Source organism: Otolemur garnettii, unplaced genomic scaffold (genome assembly GCF_000181295.1).
Source record: "Otolemur garnettii isolate 467f Iridium unplaced genomic scaffold, OtoGar3 scaffold00005, whole genome shotgun sequence".
In the NCBI taxonomy this organism is placed as follows: domain Eukaryota; kingdom Metazoa; phylum Chordata; class Mammalia; order Primates; family Galagidae; genus Otolemur; species Otolemur garnettii.
This window is the reverse complement of record NW_003852400.1, coordinates 42,730,853-42,749,041: the sequence shown is the minus strand read 5'-3', so window position 1 is coordinate 42,749,041 and position 18,189 is coordinate 42,730,853. Positions and strand designations below refer to the sequence as shown.

Here is an 18,189-nt window from a genome sequence, read left to right as displayed (position 1 = left end):
TTAAAATATGTTATATTTAACAATAAAAATTAAAGCTAAATCAGGCTAAAGTTTGGTTTCTATTTTGAAGGCTGGAAAAGTAATGTGGGTAGACCATCAGGTTCAGCGAGCAGTGCATGCATGTAGATAGAACAAAGGAGCCTGGGGACATGGGTACTAAAATAGCTTCAGATTAGAACATGGAGACTGGCTATAGAAATCACTGTTGTTAAGCAGTCTGTGCCAGCTTCTTACTGCCACGCAGAGTGGTCAAGAGCATTAATGTGAAGGCAAAGAAGTTACCCAGAATTGCATACTTTTTTTTCTTTTGAGGCAGAGTCTCATTTTGTTACCCTCAGTAGAGTGCTATGGCTTCGCAGCTCACAGGACCCTCAAATTCTTGGGCTCAACTGATTCTCCTGCCTCAGCCTCCCAAGTAGCTGGGACAACAGGCACCTGCCACATCGCCTGGCTATTTTTAGAGACAGGGTCTTGCTCTTGCTCAGGCTGGTCTCAAACTCTTGCTCAGGCTGGTGATCAACCCACCTCAGCCTCCCAGAGTGGTAGGATTACAGGCATGAGCCATTGCGCCCAGCCAGTATTGCATTTTTACCACTCCTGGAAGGTAAGACCAACATAACTTCTTAGAAAAACACACAATAAGGACTTTGATAGTAAATGGGCTGAGAAAGTTAACAAAAATGAATCAATGAATCATTGATTTGGGAGATCATATTTAGCCATTGTAATCATTTTTAAGTGTACAATTCAGTGGCATTAAGTACATTCACAATTTTTTAAAACCCTAACAACTACCCATTTCTGGAAGAATCATCAATTTTTGAAGAGTACAATTAGACATAGGCTGTCAAGTCTGATATTCTTTCTTGGATGAATCAATGCAGCTTGGAACTTTTGGTAGACATTGCATTGGGAGGAAGTCTAGTGCTGGGGGACTGTTTTTCCTAAGACTCCACTGCTCCAACTAACTCTTCATCTGCTGCACACATTGCTTTTCATATTGGATGGCAAGGCAAAGACACCAGATACTCTCCTTGTCTAGCCTTTCTCTGGTCCTGCTGGTGGGCACAGTGTAACTCGACTCTGTAGCCTGTTCTCAATGGATGGCAGCTGCCAGAGAAACTACTGGACACTGCAGAGGGTCTGGGGTTCTCAGAGTTGGAATTGTCTTGATTTTGGTTTGATTCTTCAAAACTACCCTCTTGTGGTATGACCCTTCAAATTAGTATGATTTTGGATTTAGGAGGGACCCAGGAGATTATCTTTTCAAATTCTCTCACTGCCCAATTACAGGATTAAGAGTGGCCAAGAAGCTGTTTAAGGTGATGCAGCAGAGGGAGCTGGGTCCTCCTCAATCCAGGGCTTCCACCAAGGCCCCAGGCTTCTCACACGCGGCTGCACACATTCTTTTTTTTTGAGACAGAGCCTCAAGCTGTCCTCCTGGGTAGAGTGTGGTGGCATCACAGCTCATAGCAACCTCCAACTCCTGGGCTCAAGCGAGTCTCCTGCCTCAGCCTTCCAAGTAGCTGGGACCACAGGCACCGGCCACAACACCCGGTTATTTTTTGGTTGCAGCCGTCATTGTTATTTGGCAGGCCCGGGCTGGATTCGAACCTGCCACCTTAGGTGTATGTGGCTGGCGCCTTAGCCACTTGAGCCACAGGCGCCAAGCCAAAACAAAGTCTTAAAACATTTTTCTTTTGCTTTGTTTTGAATAATCAGAGATTGCTGGGAGTAACAAAAGCAGGTCTAAGAGTCTTTAATCTGATGAGGTTTCTTTCCTCTTTAACTTTACCACATGTAGACCCTAACATTATAAAGACACAGGACACAATACAAAACAATCTAGCCGAGATGTTGATGGCAGACTGATTTCTGAAAGCACAAATTTGAAAGCTTATGTGAACAGTGGGAAAATGTTGGGATCTTAGAATAGCAGTCATAGCCCCCAGCTAAAATGTCCCTATAAAACTTGCAACCAAGGTCATTGATGATGCACAGAAATTATTTACATTAACACTTTGTGTCCATTTTCATCTTATTCCTTTTTTTTTTTTCTTTTTGTTGTTGTAGTTGCAATTTGGCCAGGGCCGGGTTTGAACCCACCACCCTTGGTATATGGGGCCAGCACCCAAGCTACTGAGCCACAGGCACCGCCCATGTTCCTTTCTTTTTCTTTGCTTTTGTGGCTCAACTTCCTATAGTTGAATTAGTAGTCACTCTTTAGGTTCTCAGGATCATTTCACTCACCCTTGGGTCTTCAGAATTCCCCACTAGACTATCCCAGCTACATCTATATTTTTGCAAAAGCATCTCATACGACTATTTGATGATATTTCTTTCCACTATCAAAATCCCTTAGTACTCTTTGTACTCTAAGCATCCTATATTGACTTCCCAAGGTAATCATCTTACAATCTAATCAAGATTTGTGTAAGCAGGGTCAAATTATTTTAGAGGTCTCCAGACACTTTACCTTTGTGGATCCCGTCTTCTGTAAAAAATGTTAATTATATTTTATAACTGCATTGGGATAAAGATAAATATAATCCAGACTGAATTCATTATTATACATTCATTATTTTTTTCTCTAATTTTAAGATAAATTAAAATAACATAATTTGCATAGATTTGTAACCCTAGGCACTGTGTTTGCTGTGTCTCCTGGGTAAACCAGCCCTGCAAGTTAGTGGCATCTAAGATTGGCTGGGTTGTATTAGTTTATCAGATTGTGTTTATTTCTCACTTAAGATGCTTTTGATTGAAAATAATAGAATAAAACTCAAACTAGCTTAAATAAAAAAGGGATCATATACTGGTAAGTTCAGAGGTTGAGCCACCCTGGTGCTTGCTCTTGTGAAATTTTCATTCTGCAAGTAAAGACATAGAGATAGACCATAGAGATTTTCATTCTGCAAGGAATAGATCTTGCTTCTTACCTTCCCAGTAGCCATTGCCCTTTCTGTCTACCAAATTGGCAGAGGGCATTTCCATGATGAATAGTAGCTGAGAATGCCAGATATGGTTGGCCTTCTATATCTGTAGGTTCTAAAACCAAGAATTTTTTTTTTTAAAGCATCATATTTTTCTTTTATCTTTTTCTTCCCTTTTCTTTCTTTCTTTTCTTTTCTCTTTTTTTTTTTTTTTTTTTTTGAGACAATCTCACTCTGTTGCCCAAGTCCAGCATGCCACAATGTCACAGCTCACAGCAACCTCAAACTGTTGGGCTCAAGGAATCCTCGTGCTTCAGCCTCCCAAGTAGCTGTGACTACAGGCACCTGCCACAACACCTGGCCAGTTTTTCTATTTTTAATAGGGACAGGGTTTCACTATTGCCTAGGCTGGTCTCAAACTTCTAGTGCTACCCCATCTCTACAAAAAAATTTAAAATTGTGTGGTGCCTGTGGCTCAAAGGAGTAGGGCACCCCCATATGCTGGAGGTGGGAGGTTCAAACCCAGCCCTGGCCAAAAACCACAAAAGAAAAAAAACCATTAAATTGAGGTGGGTGAGGTAGTGCACACCTATAGTTGGGAGGCAGGTAAGGTTGTCTTCTATCACCACTACTATTCAACATAGTGCTGGAAGTTCTAGCCAATGCAATCAGGCAAGAGAAGTAAATAAAGAGCATCCAAATGGGAGCAGAGGAGGTCAAACTCTTGCTCTTTGCTGATGATACGAGTTTGTTTTTTTTTTTTCTTTTTGAGACAGAGTCTCATTTCATCGCCTTGGTAGAGTGCCATGATGTCATAGCTCAAAGCAACCTCAAACTCTTGGGCTCAAGTGATTCTCTTGCCTCAGCCTCCCAAGTAGCTGGGACTATAGTTGCTTGCCACAATGCCTGGCTATTTTTAGAGATGAGGTCTTGCTCTGGCTCAGGCTGGTCTCAAACCTGTGAGCTGAGACAATCCACCCACCTCAGAGTGCTAGGATTATAGGCATGAGCCACCACAATATGATCTTATACTTACAGAACCCCAAAGACTCAACCACAAGACTCTTGGAAGTGATAAAAAAAAAAAAATCCTCAAAGAAATTGGAGGGAAATTTGGAAAATTATTGGGAAAATACTTGAAGATATTGGCCTGGGAAAATTATTGGGAAAATACTTGAAGATATTGGCCTGGGAAAATTATTGGGGAAAGATTTATAAAGAAGACTTCAGTGGTAATTGCAACAACAAAAATAAACAAATGAGACTTAAATGGAAAAGCTTCTGTACAACTAAGGAAACAACAACCAAAGCAAACAGACAACCTTCAGAATGGGAAAAGATATCTGCATATTATGAATCAGACAAAAACTTGACAACTAGGATCTGTAGAGAACTCAAATTTATCAACTAAAAAGACCCCAAAATTCCACATATCACTGGGCAAGAGAGATGAATAGAACCTTCTCTGAAGAAGACAGGTGGATGCTAGCAAACACATGAGAAAATGCTCATCATCCTAATTATCAGAGAAATGCAAATCAAAATTACCCTCCAATATCACCTAACCCCAGTGAGAATGGCTCACCTCACAAAGTCTCAAAGCTACAGATGCTGGCATGGATGTGGAGAGAAGGGAACACTTCTACACTGCTGGTGGGGCTGAAAACTAATACAACTTTTTGGAAGGAAGTATGGAGAATCCTCCAAGAACTCAAATTAGACCTCCCATTTATTTGATCCTGCAATCTCATTGCCAGGCATCTATCCAGAAGGAAAAAAAAATCCTTTTATCATAAAGACATTAGCACTAAACTGTTTATTGCAGCTCAATTTACAATAGCCAAATGTGGAAAGAGCCTAAATGCCCACCAACTCAGGAATGGATTAACAAGCTGTGGTATAAGTATATCATGGAATATTATTCAACCACTAAAAGAGATGGAGACTTTACATCTTTTGTATTAACCTGGATGAGGCAGAACACATTCTTCTTAGTAAAGCATCACAAGAATGGAGAAGAAGCCAATGTACTGTATTCTAATATGAAGGCAGTAGATATAATGGGGGGGGGGGAAGTAGAATAAGTGGGGAGAGGGGAAGAGGGAGGAAGATGGGGACCATGGTGTATGGCACACCTCTTGGGGGTGGGACACAATTATAAGAGGTACTTTATCTAACAAATGCAATCAGTGCAACCTAATTCTTTGTACCCTCAATGATTCCCAAACAATAAAAAAAAAAAAGTAATTAATTAATTAATTAAAAATTTAAAAGAAAAGAAAAGGCACAGTCCTCTGAAAGGTAACAGTTTCAGGAGTTGTTTTCTGAGCTTCCATTTTCAAGTAAAAAATAAAGTTCTGTGAATTATAAAAAAAAAATTTACTTTCCTATTTGGCCAAGAAAATCAGGAGACAAACTTTTTCACTAATGTCTTTGAAAGCATTATGTAAAAGCATTACAGTCCTAATAGCACAGTAGCCCAGCCAAAGTTCAGCCAACAATGGCCCGTGAACCCAATCCAGCCTGCTGCCTGTTTTTATAACAGAGCTATGTTCATTTGTGGACATATTGTCTCTGGCTGCTTTTTCACTACCACTGCAGAGCTGAGTAGCTGCAATGGAGATTGTCTGGCTCACAAAACCTAAAATATTTACTACCTGGCCCTTTACAAAAATGTATGCCAACTCCTGGGCTTCATTAATAACATTTGTAGGCAGCTTTATTTAAGTAAAATTCTCTCTCTAGGTTTTTCAGAAAGGTTATACCCTGAGGTTCTAACAGTGGGTGATTTAGAGTACAAATAAATATCTATTTTTCAAGTATGAAAATTATAACCCCTGGCATGATGCTTCAGAAGCAACCTGGTAGCCCTAGGATCTAATCTAAATGCTGTTCTTTACCAGATTAATGACCTTGTGCAAGTCACTTAATCTATTCTTAATTATAAAATCACATGAGAGAGTAGGAAGTACACTTTAAATTTTCTATCCACAAAAATCCAAAAGTAAGGGATTATTAAATGTTAACTTCAACACTGCAGAAAGGTCCAGATCTATGAAATTAGCAGGTTGAAAATACATCGTATGGGTGTAGAACTTAAAATGCAATGTTCTCTAAGTTATTAAACCCCATTTCCTCCCGTTGCTCCCATAAAGTCACTCTTGCAACAGCAACCCTTGAGTCTCTTAGGTAGACAACATACAGAAGATAGCCCACAGGAGTCAGAAACGCCAACAGCAGAATTGAGAATGAATGCAGCCTGGCAACTGTGTGTTCTGGGACCCCGGCCAGTAACGCTTCAGGATATTAGAGCCCCAAGCTATGAAGAGTACTGCAGTGGGCTCTACAAACGGCTGTGCAGTGGCAGCTTCCAACTGTGGAGTCACAAGGGACTTGATCTCCAAATGAGCAACAGACAACCTGCTGAGGAACACCTCTGTTCTTCAGATGTAAAACCAGAATCTAGAAGAGTTTAAAGACAGAGCCCAGAGGGAAGCTTCAGGAATAGACTGAGGTTTAAATGGATCATCTTTATGTATTTACTTTTAGAACAAAAGGGGACTTTTATAAAAATCACTTGAAAAGAAATTTTCTAAATTTTCTCTTCTGGCTCTGCAAGGTTCGAAGTCCACTAATAAACTCCTGCTTCTTAGCTTAAGCTGACTTCAGCAGATAAGAAAAGAGTCTTAATAATGAATCGGTCCAAGTACAGTTCTGGAGCAAGGAAGGGACTTCTCATTTTGTAGGTGAGGAAACTGAGGCTCTAAGAGGTAATAACCCATATATGGATCAGAACCTATTGAGGTCATAGAACTTTTGTGTGCAGATTGAGAATGAATCTCTGGATCTCTGATTCCTTCTCTGATACTCTTCTTCTCTAAGCCCAGATACTCTTCTTTAGAACTCAGGACTTGGTTAGACCACACTGGGCCTTCTCTAATTTACTACATGACAATAGCATATTAGGGAATCTCTCTGGACCTTTGTTTCCTCCTCTGTAAAATGGTCAGAATTCCTGCCTACCCTTCCATATAAAGATAGCTCACATGTTCTCACAGATCTAAAACTGTGATTTAATGGCTTCAACAATCACTTATTGTCCTACATAAAATCCATCTCCTTTCCCCTGATTTTTAGCAGCAATATGTCCGGGTATAGGGAATAAATCTCATGATCAAACCACTACAATTATGGCAGTCCCAGGCTCTTTTGTCAATGGTTAGACTAGATAGTTTAATATGACCCAGACTGGTCAATAAAATCTAGAGAAAAGCCTGGAATTAGTTGTGAAAAATTTTAAGGAAATCCTGTTATCCCTGATGAAAGGCAATGAAAAAAAGTTCAAATGTCTGCAAAGGCTATTCTCATGTGAGGCATAAAGTGAGATAGGGTCTTTTTCATAAATTCCTTGCTGAGGTAACTCTATAAGAGTTTTTCCAACATTTTCTTCTAAAGTTTTTATGGTTTCGTGCATTAGGTTTAAGTCATGAATTAATGTGTGTGAGTGGTGAGAGGTGTGAATTCTGTTTCAGTCTTCTTCATGTGGCTACTTAATTTTCCTAGCACCATTTATTGAATAGGAATTCTTTCCCCCAGTGTATGTTTTAGTCTGTTTGACAAAGATCAGACTGTGATATGAGGAGTGTCGATGCTACAAACCCAAATTATGAAATTATGTGTATGATCAGAGACTTCAGAGAAAGTTTGGATTATAGACCCTTAACAACAGCAGATCCCACTGATGAACACAGAATATGTGTTTGGGTAAGAAAATGGCCACTCAATAAAAAAGAAACTTAAATGAAAGAACTTGATGTAATAACAGTCCCTAGTAAAGATGCTGTGATGGTACATGAACCAAAACAAAAGTAGACTTAACAAGGTACCTAGAAAACCAAACATTTCGTTTTGATTATGCCTTTGATGACTCAGGTCCTAATGAAATGGTTTACAGGTTTACTGCTAGACCACTAGTGGAAACTATATTTGAAAGAGGAATGGCTACATGCTTTGCTTGCGGGCAGACCGGCAGTGGAAAAACTCTTGCTATGGGTGGTGACTTTTCAGGGAAGAACCAAGATTGTTCTAAAGGAATCTATGCACTAGCAGCTCGAGATGTCTTTTTAATGCTAAAGAAGCCAAACTATAAGAAGCTGGAACTTCAAGTATATGCAACCTTTTTTGAAATTTACAGTGGAAAGGTGTTTGACTTGCTGAATAGGAAAACAAAATTAAGAGTTCTAGAAGATGGAAAACAAAAGGTTCAAGAGGTGGTATCACAGGACTGAGAGGTCAAATGTGTGGAAGATGTACTAAAACTCTGACATTGGCAACAGTTGCAGAACATCTGGTCAAACACCTGCGAATGCCCATTCATCTCGAAGCCATGCAGTGTTTCAGATTATTCTTAGAAGGAAAGGAAAACTAAATGGCAAATTTTCTCTCATCGATTTTTCTGGAAACGAAAGAGGAGCTGATACTTCCAGTGCAGACAGGCAAACTAGGCTTGAAGGTGCTGAAATTAATAGAAGCCTTTTAGCACTCCAGCAGTGCATCAGAGCCTTTAGGTGGAAAGAGAACTCATACTCCTTTCCAAGCGAGAAAACTCACTCAAGTGTTAAAAGATTCATTCATAGGTGAACACTTTCGTACCTGCATGATTGCCACAATCTCACCAGGAATGGCATCCTGTGAAAATACTGTCAATACATTAAGATATGCAAATAGGGTGAAAGAGCAGACTGTAGATCCGACCACTGCTGGTGAAGTTCATCCAATAATGCACCATCCACCAAACCAGATTGATGACTTAGAGACACAGTGGGGTGTGGGGTGTTCACCTCAGAGAGATGATCTGAAACTTCTTTGTGAACAAAATGAAGAAGTTTCTCCACAATCGTTTACTTTCCATGACACTGTCTCACAAATGGAATCTCCTCAATGGTTAGAAGATGAAAAAGCTCTCCTAGAGATGACTGAAGAAGTAGACTATAATGTAGATTCATATGCCACACAACTCGAAGCTATTCTTGAGCAAAAAATAGACATTTTAACTGAGCTGCAGGATAAAGTAAAATCTTTTTCATGTTGCTGTGCATGAAGAACAAGCCAGCAAACAAATCAACCCGAAGAGACCCCGTGCCCTTTAAATCGGCATTTGCTGCCAAAGGATCCCTATAACCTCACTACTGTAACATAAAATGGTTCAGCTGTAAGGGCCATTTGAAAGTTTGAAATTTTTAAGTGTCTGTGGAAAATGTCTTGTTCTTCACCTGAATGACATTTCAATTTTGTGAAACACTCCTTTGTCTACAAAATGCTTCTAGTCCAGGAGGCATAACCGAGAGTTGGAATTAGTGACGCCTTTTGTTTTGTTTAGTGAAATAGTGATTTACTTTTGGAGATCCTTGCCAATTTTGTTTTCTATATGAAGATTATGGACTTGATCCAGAGGTGGATAGTGGGGGAAGCCACAGCATTTCCTTTTAACTCGGTTCAATTTTCGTAGCAAGACTGAGCAGTTTGAAATCCTTGCGTGCATGCATACCTCATCAACGATTATATATACCTTGCCCACTCCTGGAGACAGCTGTGCTCACCTCTTCTGCTCTGTGCCTTGACTAAGGCTACTGACCCTAAATTTCTGAAGCACAGCCAAGATAAATTACATTCCTTATTTGTCCTTGTAAATTACCTTTGTGTGTACATTTTTACTGTATTTGAGACATTTTTTGTGTGTGACTAGTTTGACTGGAACTAAAGTCTGTGACAGTGGACATAGCTGCTGGACCATTCCATCTCACATGTAAAGAAATCTGGAATTATGATTTAAAACCATATAACATGTGATTGTAATTTTCTTAGCATTTTCTTTGTAAGGAACTAAAATATAAACTCGTTGGTATATAATAAAAAGTAATGAAATTCTGGGAAAAAATAAAATCATGGAGTTGTCATTTTACTGAATGGGGAAGATCTGGGGAGACAATGATGGGAACTTGCTTTCCAAACCTATTAATCATCAAGGCAGACATGTTAGGTAGACAGTTGGATAATGAGTATAACAATTTGGGCGTCAATTACATGGAAGAAATACAGAAACGAGTCCAGGGAGCATGTGGATCACTGTGTGAAAAGCAGAATAATTTCTTTAAGTTTCAGTTTCCTCATCATTGAAATGGGAGTAACAGCTAGTGTTGTGAAGGTTTGATAAGAAGGTAAAAGCACAGTGCTTCAACAAACAGCAAGAAACCACTTACTATTCCATTTTCCTGCCTAAATCCAATCTACAAAAAATTAAATCACTGGACTTACCATTTAAGAAATATCTGAATATTTCTGATGGGCTTGGTTACTTGCAATTTGTTATATCTATCATAAAGGCCTAGATTAACAGTTTAAGTTTTTCTATTTTATAGATGAGAAACGGATTCAGAAATAAAGTAACTTTCCCAAAGTCATATGACTAGTGCTATCTTTGAGGATCTGTTTTTCAATTATTTTAATCTAACAATTGTATATTTAAAGATACTCTGATATGTTCACTTTGTACTAACACCAATTCTAAAGTGAACACTTCCCTCCATGTTAATAAATCATTTTTAGGAAGCGGTTCTCAAAGTGCAGTTTTCAGAGAACATAGGTCTGGAGTCGAGAATTATTATTATTATTATTTTTTCCCCGCAGTTTTTGAAGTTTTGTCCGGGGCTAGGTTTGAACCTGCCACCTCCAGCATATGGGGTTGGCACTGTACTCCTTTGAGCCACAGATGCTGCCCCTGGAGTAGAGAATTCTTACCTACAATAGGAATCAATACAAGTATGGATGTTTCAAAACAAATGATGATAAATCTCAGGGTTTATGTCTATTGAATATATACGCTTGACAAAGGGCACAATAATTATCTAACACTTCCACTTCTAGGTAGATCCAGAATGAGAATTAAAACCCCTGTTAAGTTGCTTGTTGATCAAGGAGATATTACCAAACTATGGTTTGATCTTTTGATCCTGAGAAAAACTTAACATGAGGACAATGTTACCACAAGTATTGGATTTCAGTTAAACTTTTTTTTTGAGACAGAGTCACACTTTGTTGCCCCCTATAGAGTGTGTTGGTGTCACAGCTCACAGCAACCTCCACTCTTGGGCTTAGGCAATTCTCTTTCCTCAGCCTCCCAAGTAGCTGGGACTACAGGCACCTGCCACAATACCTGGCTATTTTTTGGTTGCAGTTTGGCCGGGGCTGGGTTCGAACCTGCCACTCTCAGTATATGGGGCCGGCGCCCTACTCACTGAGCCACAGGCATTGCCCTGGATTTCAGTTTAATCCTGAGTCAGTTTTGAGGGCTAGAGGACTCTTAGAGTTTTGACAGTCTTTTGCTGTCATAGATTAGGAAGTGGTTGTTGAACTGTGATGGGTAAATTGTGACTGTGAAGGTAACACTTGTGATAAGAGCCATACATCAGGCCAGGCACAGTGGCTCATGCCTGTAATCCTAGAACTCTGGGAAGCTGAGGCTGGATCCCTTGAGCTCATGAGTTCAAAACCAGCCTGAGCAAGAGCAAGACCCCATCTCTAGTAAAATTAGAAAAGCTAGGTGGTTGTTGTGGCAGGCACCTATAGTCCCAGTTACTCAGGAGACTGAGGCAAGAGGATCACTTGAGTCCAGGAGACTGAGGTGTCTGTAAAACAGGGTATCTCTCTGGCTCAGGCTGGTCTTGAACCTGTGAGCTGAGGCGATCCACCCTCCTCGGCCTCCCAGAGTGCTAGGATTAGAGGCCATGATGACAGCATGGCACTCTACCCAGGGTGACAGAGTGAGACTCTGTCTCAAAAACAACAAAAAAGCCAAGAAAGAAAAAGGTCCACACATCCTTCTATATACTGAGGCTAAATTATAAAGCAGGCAAAGAATATGGTGTTCTCTCTTTCCCTTCCATTCTCTGCTCTCATCTCCATCTCTAAATCTTCTACAAATCTGTTTTACAAAGTGATCTTCATTCTATAAATATTTAAAATGACTACCCATTATTACTACAACTAAAGAGAACACAACAATCTGAAAGAAAAATGCAACAGGGAAGAATCAACATCCCTGCTGAAGAGTTCATACCTGTCCACAAGAAGCATTCCCAAAAGTGGGTAGGCACAAAGAACTTGAGCTAACTATTCACAGAAATAGACGTATCTAATAAACATGCAGAACATGCATCCACTGAGATTTCAGTTGAAAGAAACAGTATTACTTTTCAAGTGATACTATCAAGGTAGTCAAGGTTTAAAAAATAGATAATGTTAAGTGCCACTCTGTGATGAAATCAGGATTTGGCAGCATGTTGGCAGTATAAATGGCAAAAACTTTCAGGGATGCCATTTGGTAAAAACATGTAGCAGCAGCAGTAACAACGTACATATGCTCAGATCCTGTAATTCTATTTTATTTGGATTTCCGATCATATCTATGAATAACTTAAAACCTAAGAACAAAAGATATTCATTAAAGTTATGTGGCATTTATAAAGAAAAATTTAAAAAGCTAAGTGTTTATTAGTAAATGCTTAAATTGTGTACAGCCATATGATGTACTCAACACCATCATGGAGTGTTTGAGACAAACTTATAGGATGTTTCACAAGAAATTATGATAAATGGGCCAGGTGTGGTGGCTCATACCTGTAAACCTAGCACTTGGGAGGCTGAGGTGGGTGGATTTCTTGAGGCCAGGAGTTCAAGACCAGCCCAAGCAAGAATGAGACAACATCTTTACAAAAATAGAAAAATTAGCCAGGTGCGGTGGCAGGCACCTATAATTCCAGCTTCTCAAGAGGCTGAAGAAGGAGGATCACTTGAAGAGACCTCAAACCAAGAGTTTGAGGTTGCTTTGAGCTATGATGATGTCACTGCACTCTAGCCTGAGAGACTGAGTAAGATTCTGTCTCAAAAAAAAGAAAAGAAATTATGATAAATGGAGTAAAGGCAAGAGACAGGACTTACACAAGATGATCTGACCTATATGAAATATACCTGCAGAGAAAGATACATTTTATTGTACTTCCTTTTATGGTGTTTCCTTTCCTGTCCACAGTGGTTGATGTTTAGCTATTATTGTAGCAGGCAACTGCTTGTGTGCTCTCATATGCTAAAATCCTGCACTGAGCTTAACAGATATCCTCATTTAAACATTAACCGTAAAATCAGATTATATCTTTTTTTAATCCCTTACCATGAATCCTTTTTTAGTACAGACAGCTATACGTGGATGACTAGTTCGTATCCTTTTTTTAAAAAACAGCTTTATTGTGGAATTTTTGCACATCATAGGCTTCTAGTGTATGATTCACTGATTTCTAGTAACCTCACTGAACAATGCAGTCATCACCATAGTCCAGTCTGAGAACATTTACATCTCCCGAATAAGAACCCTCATGTCCATTTCCAGTTAATTCCTGTTTCTACTCCCAGCTACAGACAACCCCTAATTTAATTACTGCTTCTATAAATTTTCATTTTCTGGACATTTCGTATAAATGAAATTATACACTATGTGGCCCCTTGCTCTTTTGTATCTGGCTTCTTTCACGTAACATAAGGAGTTTTGAGTCTTGTCTATTTTATAGTACCATCAGCAGTTCATTCTTTTTTATTGCTGAATAAATTTTCCAGTGTAATGGATAAACCAGCTTTGATCTGCTTCTGTCTATCCATTCACTCACTGATGAACATTTAGGTTGTTTACAGGTTGGGGATATTAGGAAAATATACCCATTTTTCAGAAAAAGAAACTGTGACTCCATGAGGCTCAGTAGCTCCACCCAGGTTGCACAGGTACTCAACGTCAGACTCAGGGTTTGGATCTAAGCTTACCTGCCTCCAAAACCCAATCATTCTGTTTATTGCTAGAATCAGGTGATAAACTTTTCCCATTTTTATTTTGTTTCTATACATTTTACAACATATATTTTATAATTCCACACTTTTTAAAAAGACTAAAGATTGGTAAACAAAGAAGTTGCAACTATACTGTTATCTTTTGACGTGGACAAGTAAGAAATGTCTGCTTTGCAAGGACAGAAGGATCTGAGTTTCTAGTAATCTCCTATAGGGCAGCTCTTCAGCCAGCACAAAACCACTACTGAAAACAGTGTATGTGAACCACAGAATAACGTATTTAAAAGTTGAGTAGACTCTAGTTCAAGATGAACACTCAAAGACATCAGAAAACTGCCCTCTCCAGCAAGAAGAACCCAAATTATAAGGCTGGGTACTGTGGCTCATGCCTGTAATCCTAGCACTCTGGGAGGCTGAGGCAGGTGGATTGCCTCAGCTTGCAGGTTCAAGACCAACCTGAGCCAGAGCATTGTGGTGAGCACTTGTAGTCCCAGCTACTTGGGAGGCTGAGGCAAGAGAATCACTTGACCCCAAGAGTTTGAGTTTGCTGTGAGCTATGATGCCACAGCACTCTACTGAGGGTGACAAAGTGAGACTCTGTCTCAAAAAAAAGAAGACGAAGAACCCAAATTACAAATAGACAATCGTATAGAAGAAAACACTAGAGTCTAATGGAGGACTCAATTTTTAAAAAGGAATCTACATATTCAATGCTATCTCTATGAAAATACCAATGATATTCTTTACAGAAATAGAACAAACAATCCTAATATCCAAAAAAGAGCCCAAACAGCCAACGTTATCCTTAACAATAAAACAAAGCTGGAGGCATCTCATAACCTGAGTTCAAAACAGCTTCTGCACAGCAAAACAAAACAGTGAAGAGACAACCTACTGAATAGGATAAAATATTGGCAAACTATTCATCCAATAGGAGACTAATATCCAGAATATACAAGCAACTCAAACAACTCAAAAGGAAAAAGATAAATAATCCCATTTTAAAACTGGGCAAAAGATGTGAATAGACATTTCTCAAAACATACAAATGGCCAACAGGTATATAAAACATACTGAACATCACTAATCATCAGCAGAGAAATGCAAATTAAAACCACAATAAGATACCATCTTACGGCAATCAGAATGGCTATTACTAAAAGACAAAACAAAACAAAACAAAAATATATTGTCAAGGATACAGAGAAAAGAGGAAAGGTTTTTGTTTTGTGATTTTTTTTTTTTCCTTAAAGACAAGGTCTCACTTTGTTACCGAGGCTTAAGTGTAGTGGAATCATCATAGCTCAGCGTACCCTCAAACTCCAGGGTTCAAGTGGTCCTCCTGCCTTAGCCTCCTGAGTGGCTAGAAGTATAGGTGTGCACCACCAAATCTGACTAAAGTTTTTTATTTTTTGTAAAACAGTCTCACTATGTTATCCAGGCTGGTATTGAACTCTTGGCCTCAAGTGATCCTAACACCTTGGCCTCCCAGAGAAAAGCGAACTCTTCTATACTGTTATGAGAATGTAAACTAATGCAGCCACGATAAAAAATAGTATAAATTCTACAAAATGGAAATGCCATTCTAAGAACCCCATTACTGGGTATCTATCTAAAGAAAAAGAATTCATATATCAAAAGGATACCTATACTCAAATGTTTGTTGTAGTACACTATTCACAATGGCAAAGATATGAAATCAATCTAAATATCTATCAACAGATGAATGTATAAAGAAAATGTGGTATATACACACAATGGATCACTATTCAGCCATTAAAAAAATAAAATCTTGTCATTTGCAGTAACATGGATGGAACTCAGGTCATTATTTTAAGTAAAATAAACCAGACACAAAATTACAAATATTTCTCACATGTGGGAGCTAAGAAATTTGACCTCATGGAGGTAGAGAGTGGGAAGATAAATAGCAGAGATGGGGTTAGATTGAGGGAAGGAGAGAAGAGGGAGAATAAATGAAAGTGGGATAAAAGGCAAATATACAATAAGATAGAAGGAATAAATCCAATGTTTCAATTTAGTGTAGTAAAGTGACTATACTTACAAAAATAATGTACTCAAGTGATGGACACCCTATATGCCCTGCCTTGATCTCCATATATACACGTGACAAAATTTCTGATGTACCCTTTAAATTCATACCAAAAATAAAGTCATCAGGTCAATGTGGCTCATGTCTGTAATCCAAGCAGTCTAGGAGGCCAAGTCGGGAGGGTTGCTCGAGCTTGGGAGTTAGAGACTAACCTGAGCAAATAGAGACCCTGTCTCTACTAAAAATAGAAAAATTAGCCAGATGTTGTGGTGGGCACTTGTAGTCCCAACTACTTGGAAGGCTGAAGCAGGAAAATCACTTGAACCCAGGACTTTGGGGTTGCTGTGAGCTAGGCAGATGCCGTGGCACTCTAGCCTGGGCAATAGAGTGAGACCCTGTCTCAAAAAAAAAAAAAAAAAAGAAAAGAACCCTGACTTTACCAGACGTTCATGACATGGTTTGTTCACTTTGTTAAACTTCTAACACCCTGATTCGTAGAAATAAAGTCAACCTTAGAATTTTGTCTGAACAGCACCTCTCAGGTAGGACCTGGCAACTCATTGCTTTTCAATAAGAAATGAGTTGGAGAGGGTGTTGGGGCTCACAACTATAATCATAGTACTCTGGGAGGCCAAGTTGGGAGGATTCCTTGAGCTCAGGAGTCAGAGAACAGGTCAACCAAGAGTGAGACCCCCTCTCTACTAAAAATAGAAAAACTAGCCTCGGGTTGTGGCAGGCACCTATTTCCCAGCTACTTAGGAAGCTGAGGCAAGAGAATCACTTGAGCCCAAAAATTGGAGGTTGCTGTGAGCTACGATGATGCCATAGCACTCTACCTGGGGAAACAAGTCTCACTCTGTCTCACAAAAAAAAAAAGAAAGAAAGAAAGAAAAAGAAAAGAAAAGAAATAAATGAGTTGGAATTTTTTCCTCTTAGGATTTTAGATTTGTAAAGGTATAATAGCTTATGATCTTGGAGAAGCTATTTGAACCTCAATTTCTTCCCCTGTAAAGTGGGAAAAAAATAATTACATTGTAAGATTGTGAGAAAAACATGTAAGTACCTAAAATACATAGCCAGTTAGTACTGCTCATAGCAAGCTCTTCCTCCTTTTCCTCCTCCTAGATGAGATTAATGAGTTGTTAATAATAACCATGTCACCAATGCCCAGGGCACCCACCCACACAGGAATGAACTTGACAAAACAGCCTGGGTGCTAAAGTCCAAGCAGGCCTAGTGTGGTGTTTTCTGGACAGTGTTGGCATTCCATCCAGAAAACGTGTGGTCCATGTGTGGTGACAACACTGAGGAAGATGTACCATTACCAAGTCATACTCCCTGTCCTCTGGCAACATGTTCGCATACACACAAGTGGGTTAAAGTCTTAGCCAAGACTTCCGCTTTTCATTATGTGAATCCTAGGCAACCTGACAGAAAGTGACGGTCACATTCTGTGACCCCTTGGAGACAATGTAAGTATATGGAAAAAACCTCTTGCTTATACATATGTATAAACCCTAATTTATTCATATCTAAATATAAGCATATAGCATGTATAGTTTTGTTTTTTTGAGACAAGGTCATCGCGACCCTTCGGGCTCCTATGGCCCTGGGTCTCGGTTAGTGCAGGAAGGAACCAGGCGAGAGGTAGATTAGAAGTACAAGCTTGTGGAAGGCGGGCTAGCCCTTACTTTTCGGGTAGCCCGGATGAACCTCCACACCAGCCTTTTATTGAGCCAGAACAACACAGGTGGGGGAGTAATTAACAATGACCACGTGCTGAGGGCACGGGCTCCTCCCACAAGGAACTCCGGTGGAGGAATGGCCCGAGGTCCACCCTCAGCTGCAGATCATCTTGCTCGGATGTTGGCGTCTCCTACACAGGGTCTCTCTTGGTTGCCCAGGCAGGAGTGCAATGGCATAATCATAGCTCACTGTAGCCCTGAACTCCTGTGCTCAAGCAATCCTTCTGCCTCAGACTCCTGAGTAGCGGGGACTATAGGCTGGCACCACCACAGCCAGCTAATTTGTTTCATTTTCTTCTTAAAGAAATGGAGTATCACTATGTTTCTCAGGCTGGTCCTGAACCCCTGGCCTTAAACAGTCCTCTTCAGCCTCCAAAAACGCTGGGATTACTGGTGTAAGCCACCATGCCCAGCATGTACAGCATATAGTTTAAGGAATAAGGAACAAAACTCAAATGTAAGATTTTTGTTTTTGTTTTTGTTTTTTTTTTTTTTTTTTGAGACAGAGCCTCAAGCTGTCCCCCTGGGTAGAGTGCCGTGGCATTACAGCTCACAGCAACCTCCAACT

The 18,189-nt window shown here is 39.7% G+C and overlaps 1 pseudogene; it reads left to right on the top strand.

Annotated features, from left to right (window-relative positions):
- Positions 1–7,583: 7,583 nt before the first annotated feature.
- Positions 7,584–9,082, top strand: LOC100947611 (annotated as a pseudogene).
- Positions 9,083–18,189: the final 9,107 nt, after the last annotated feature.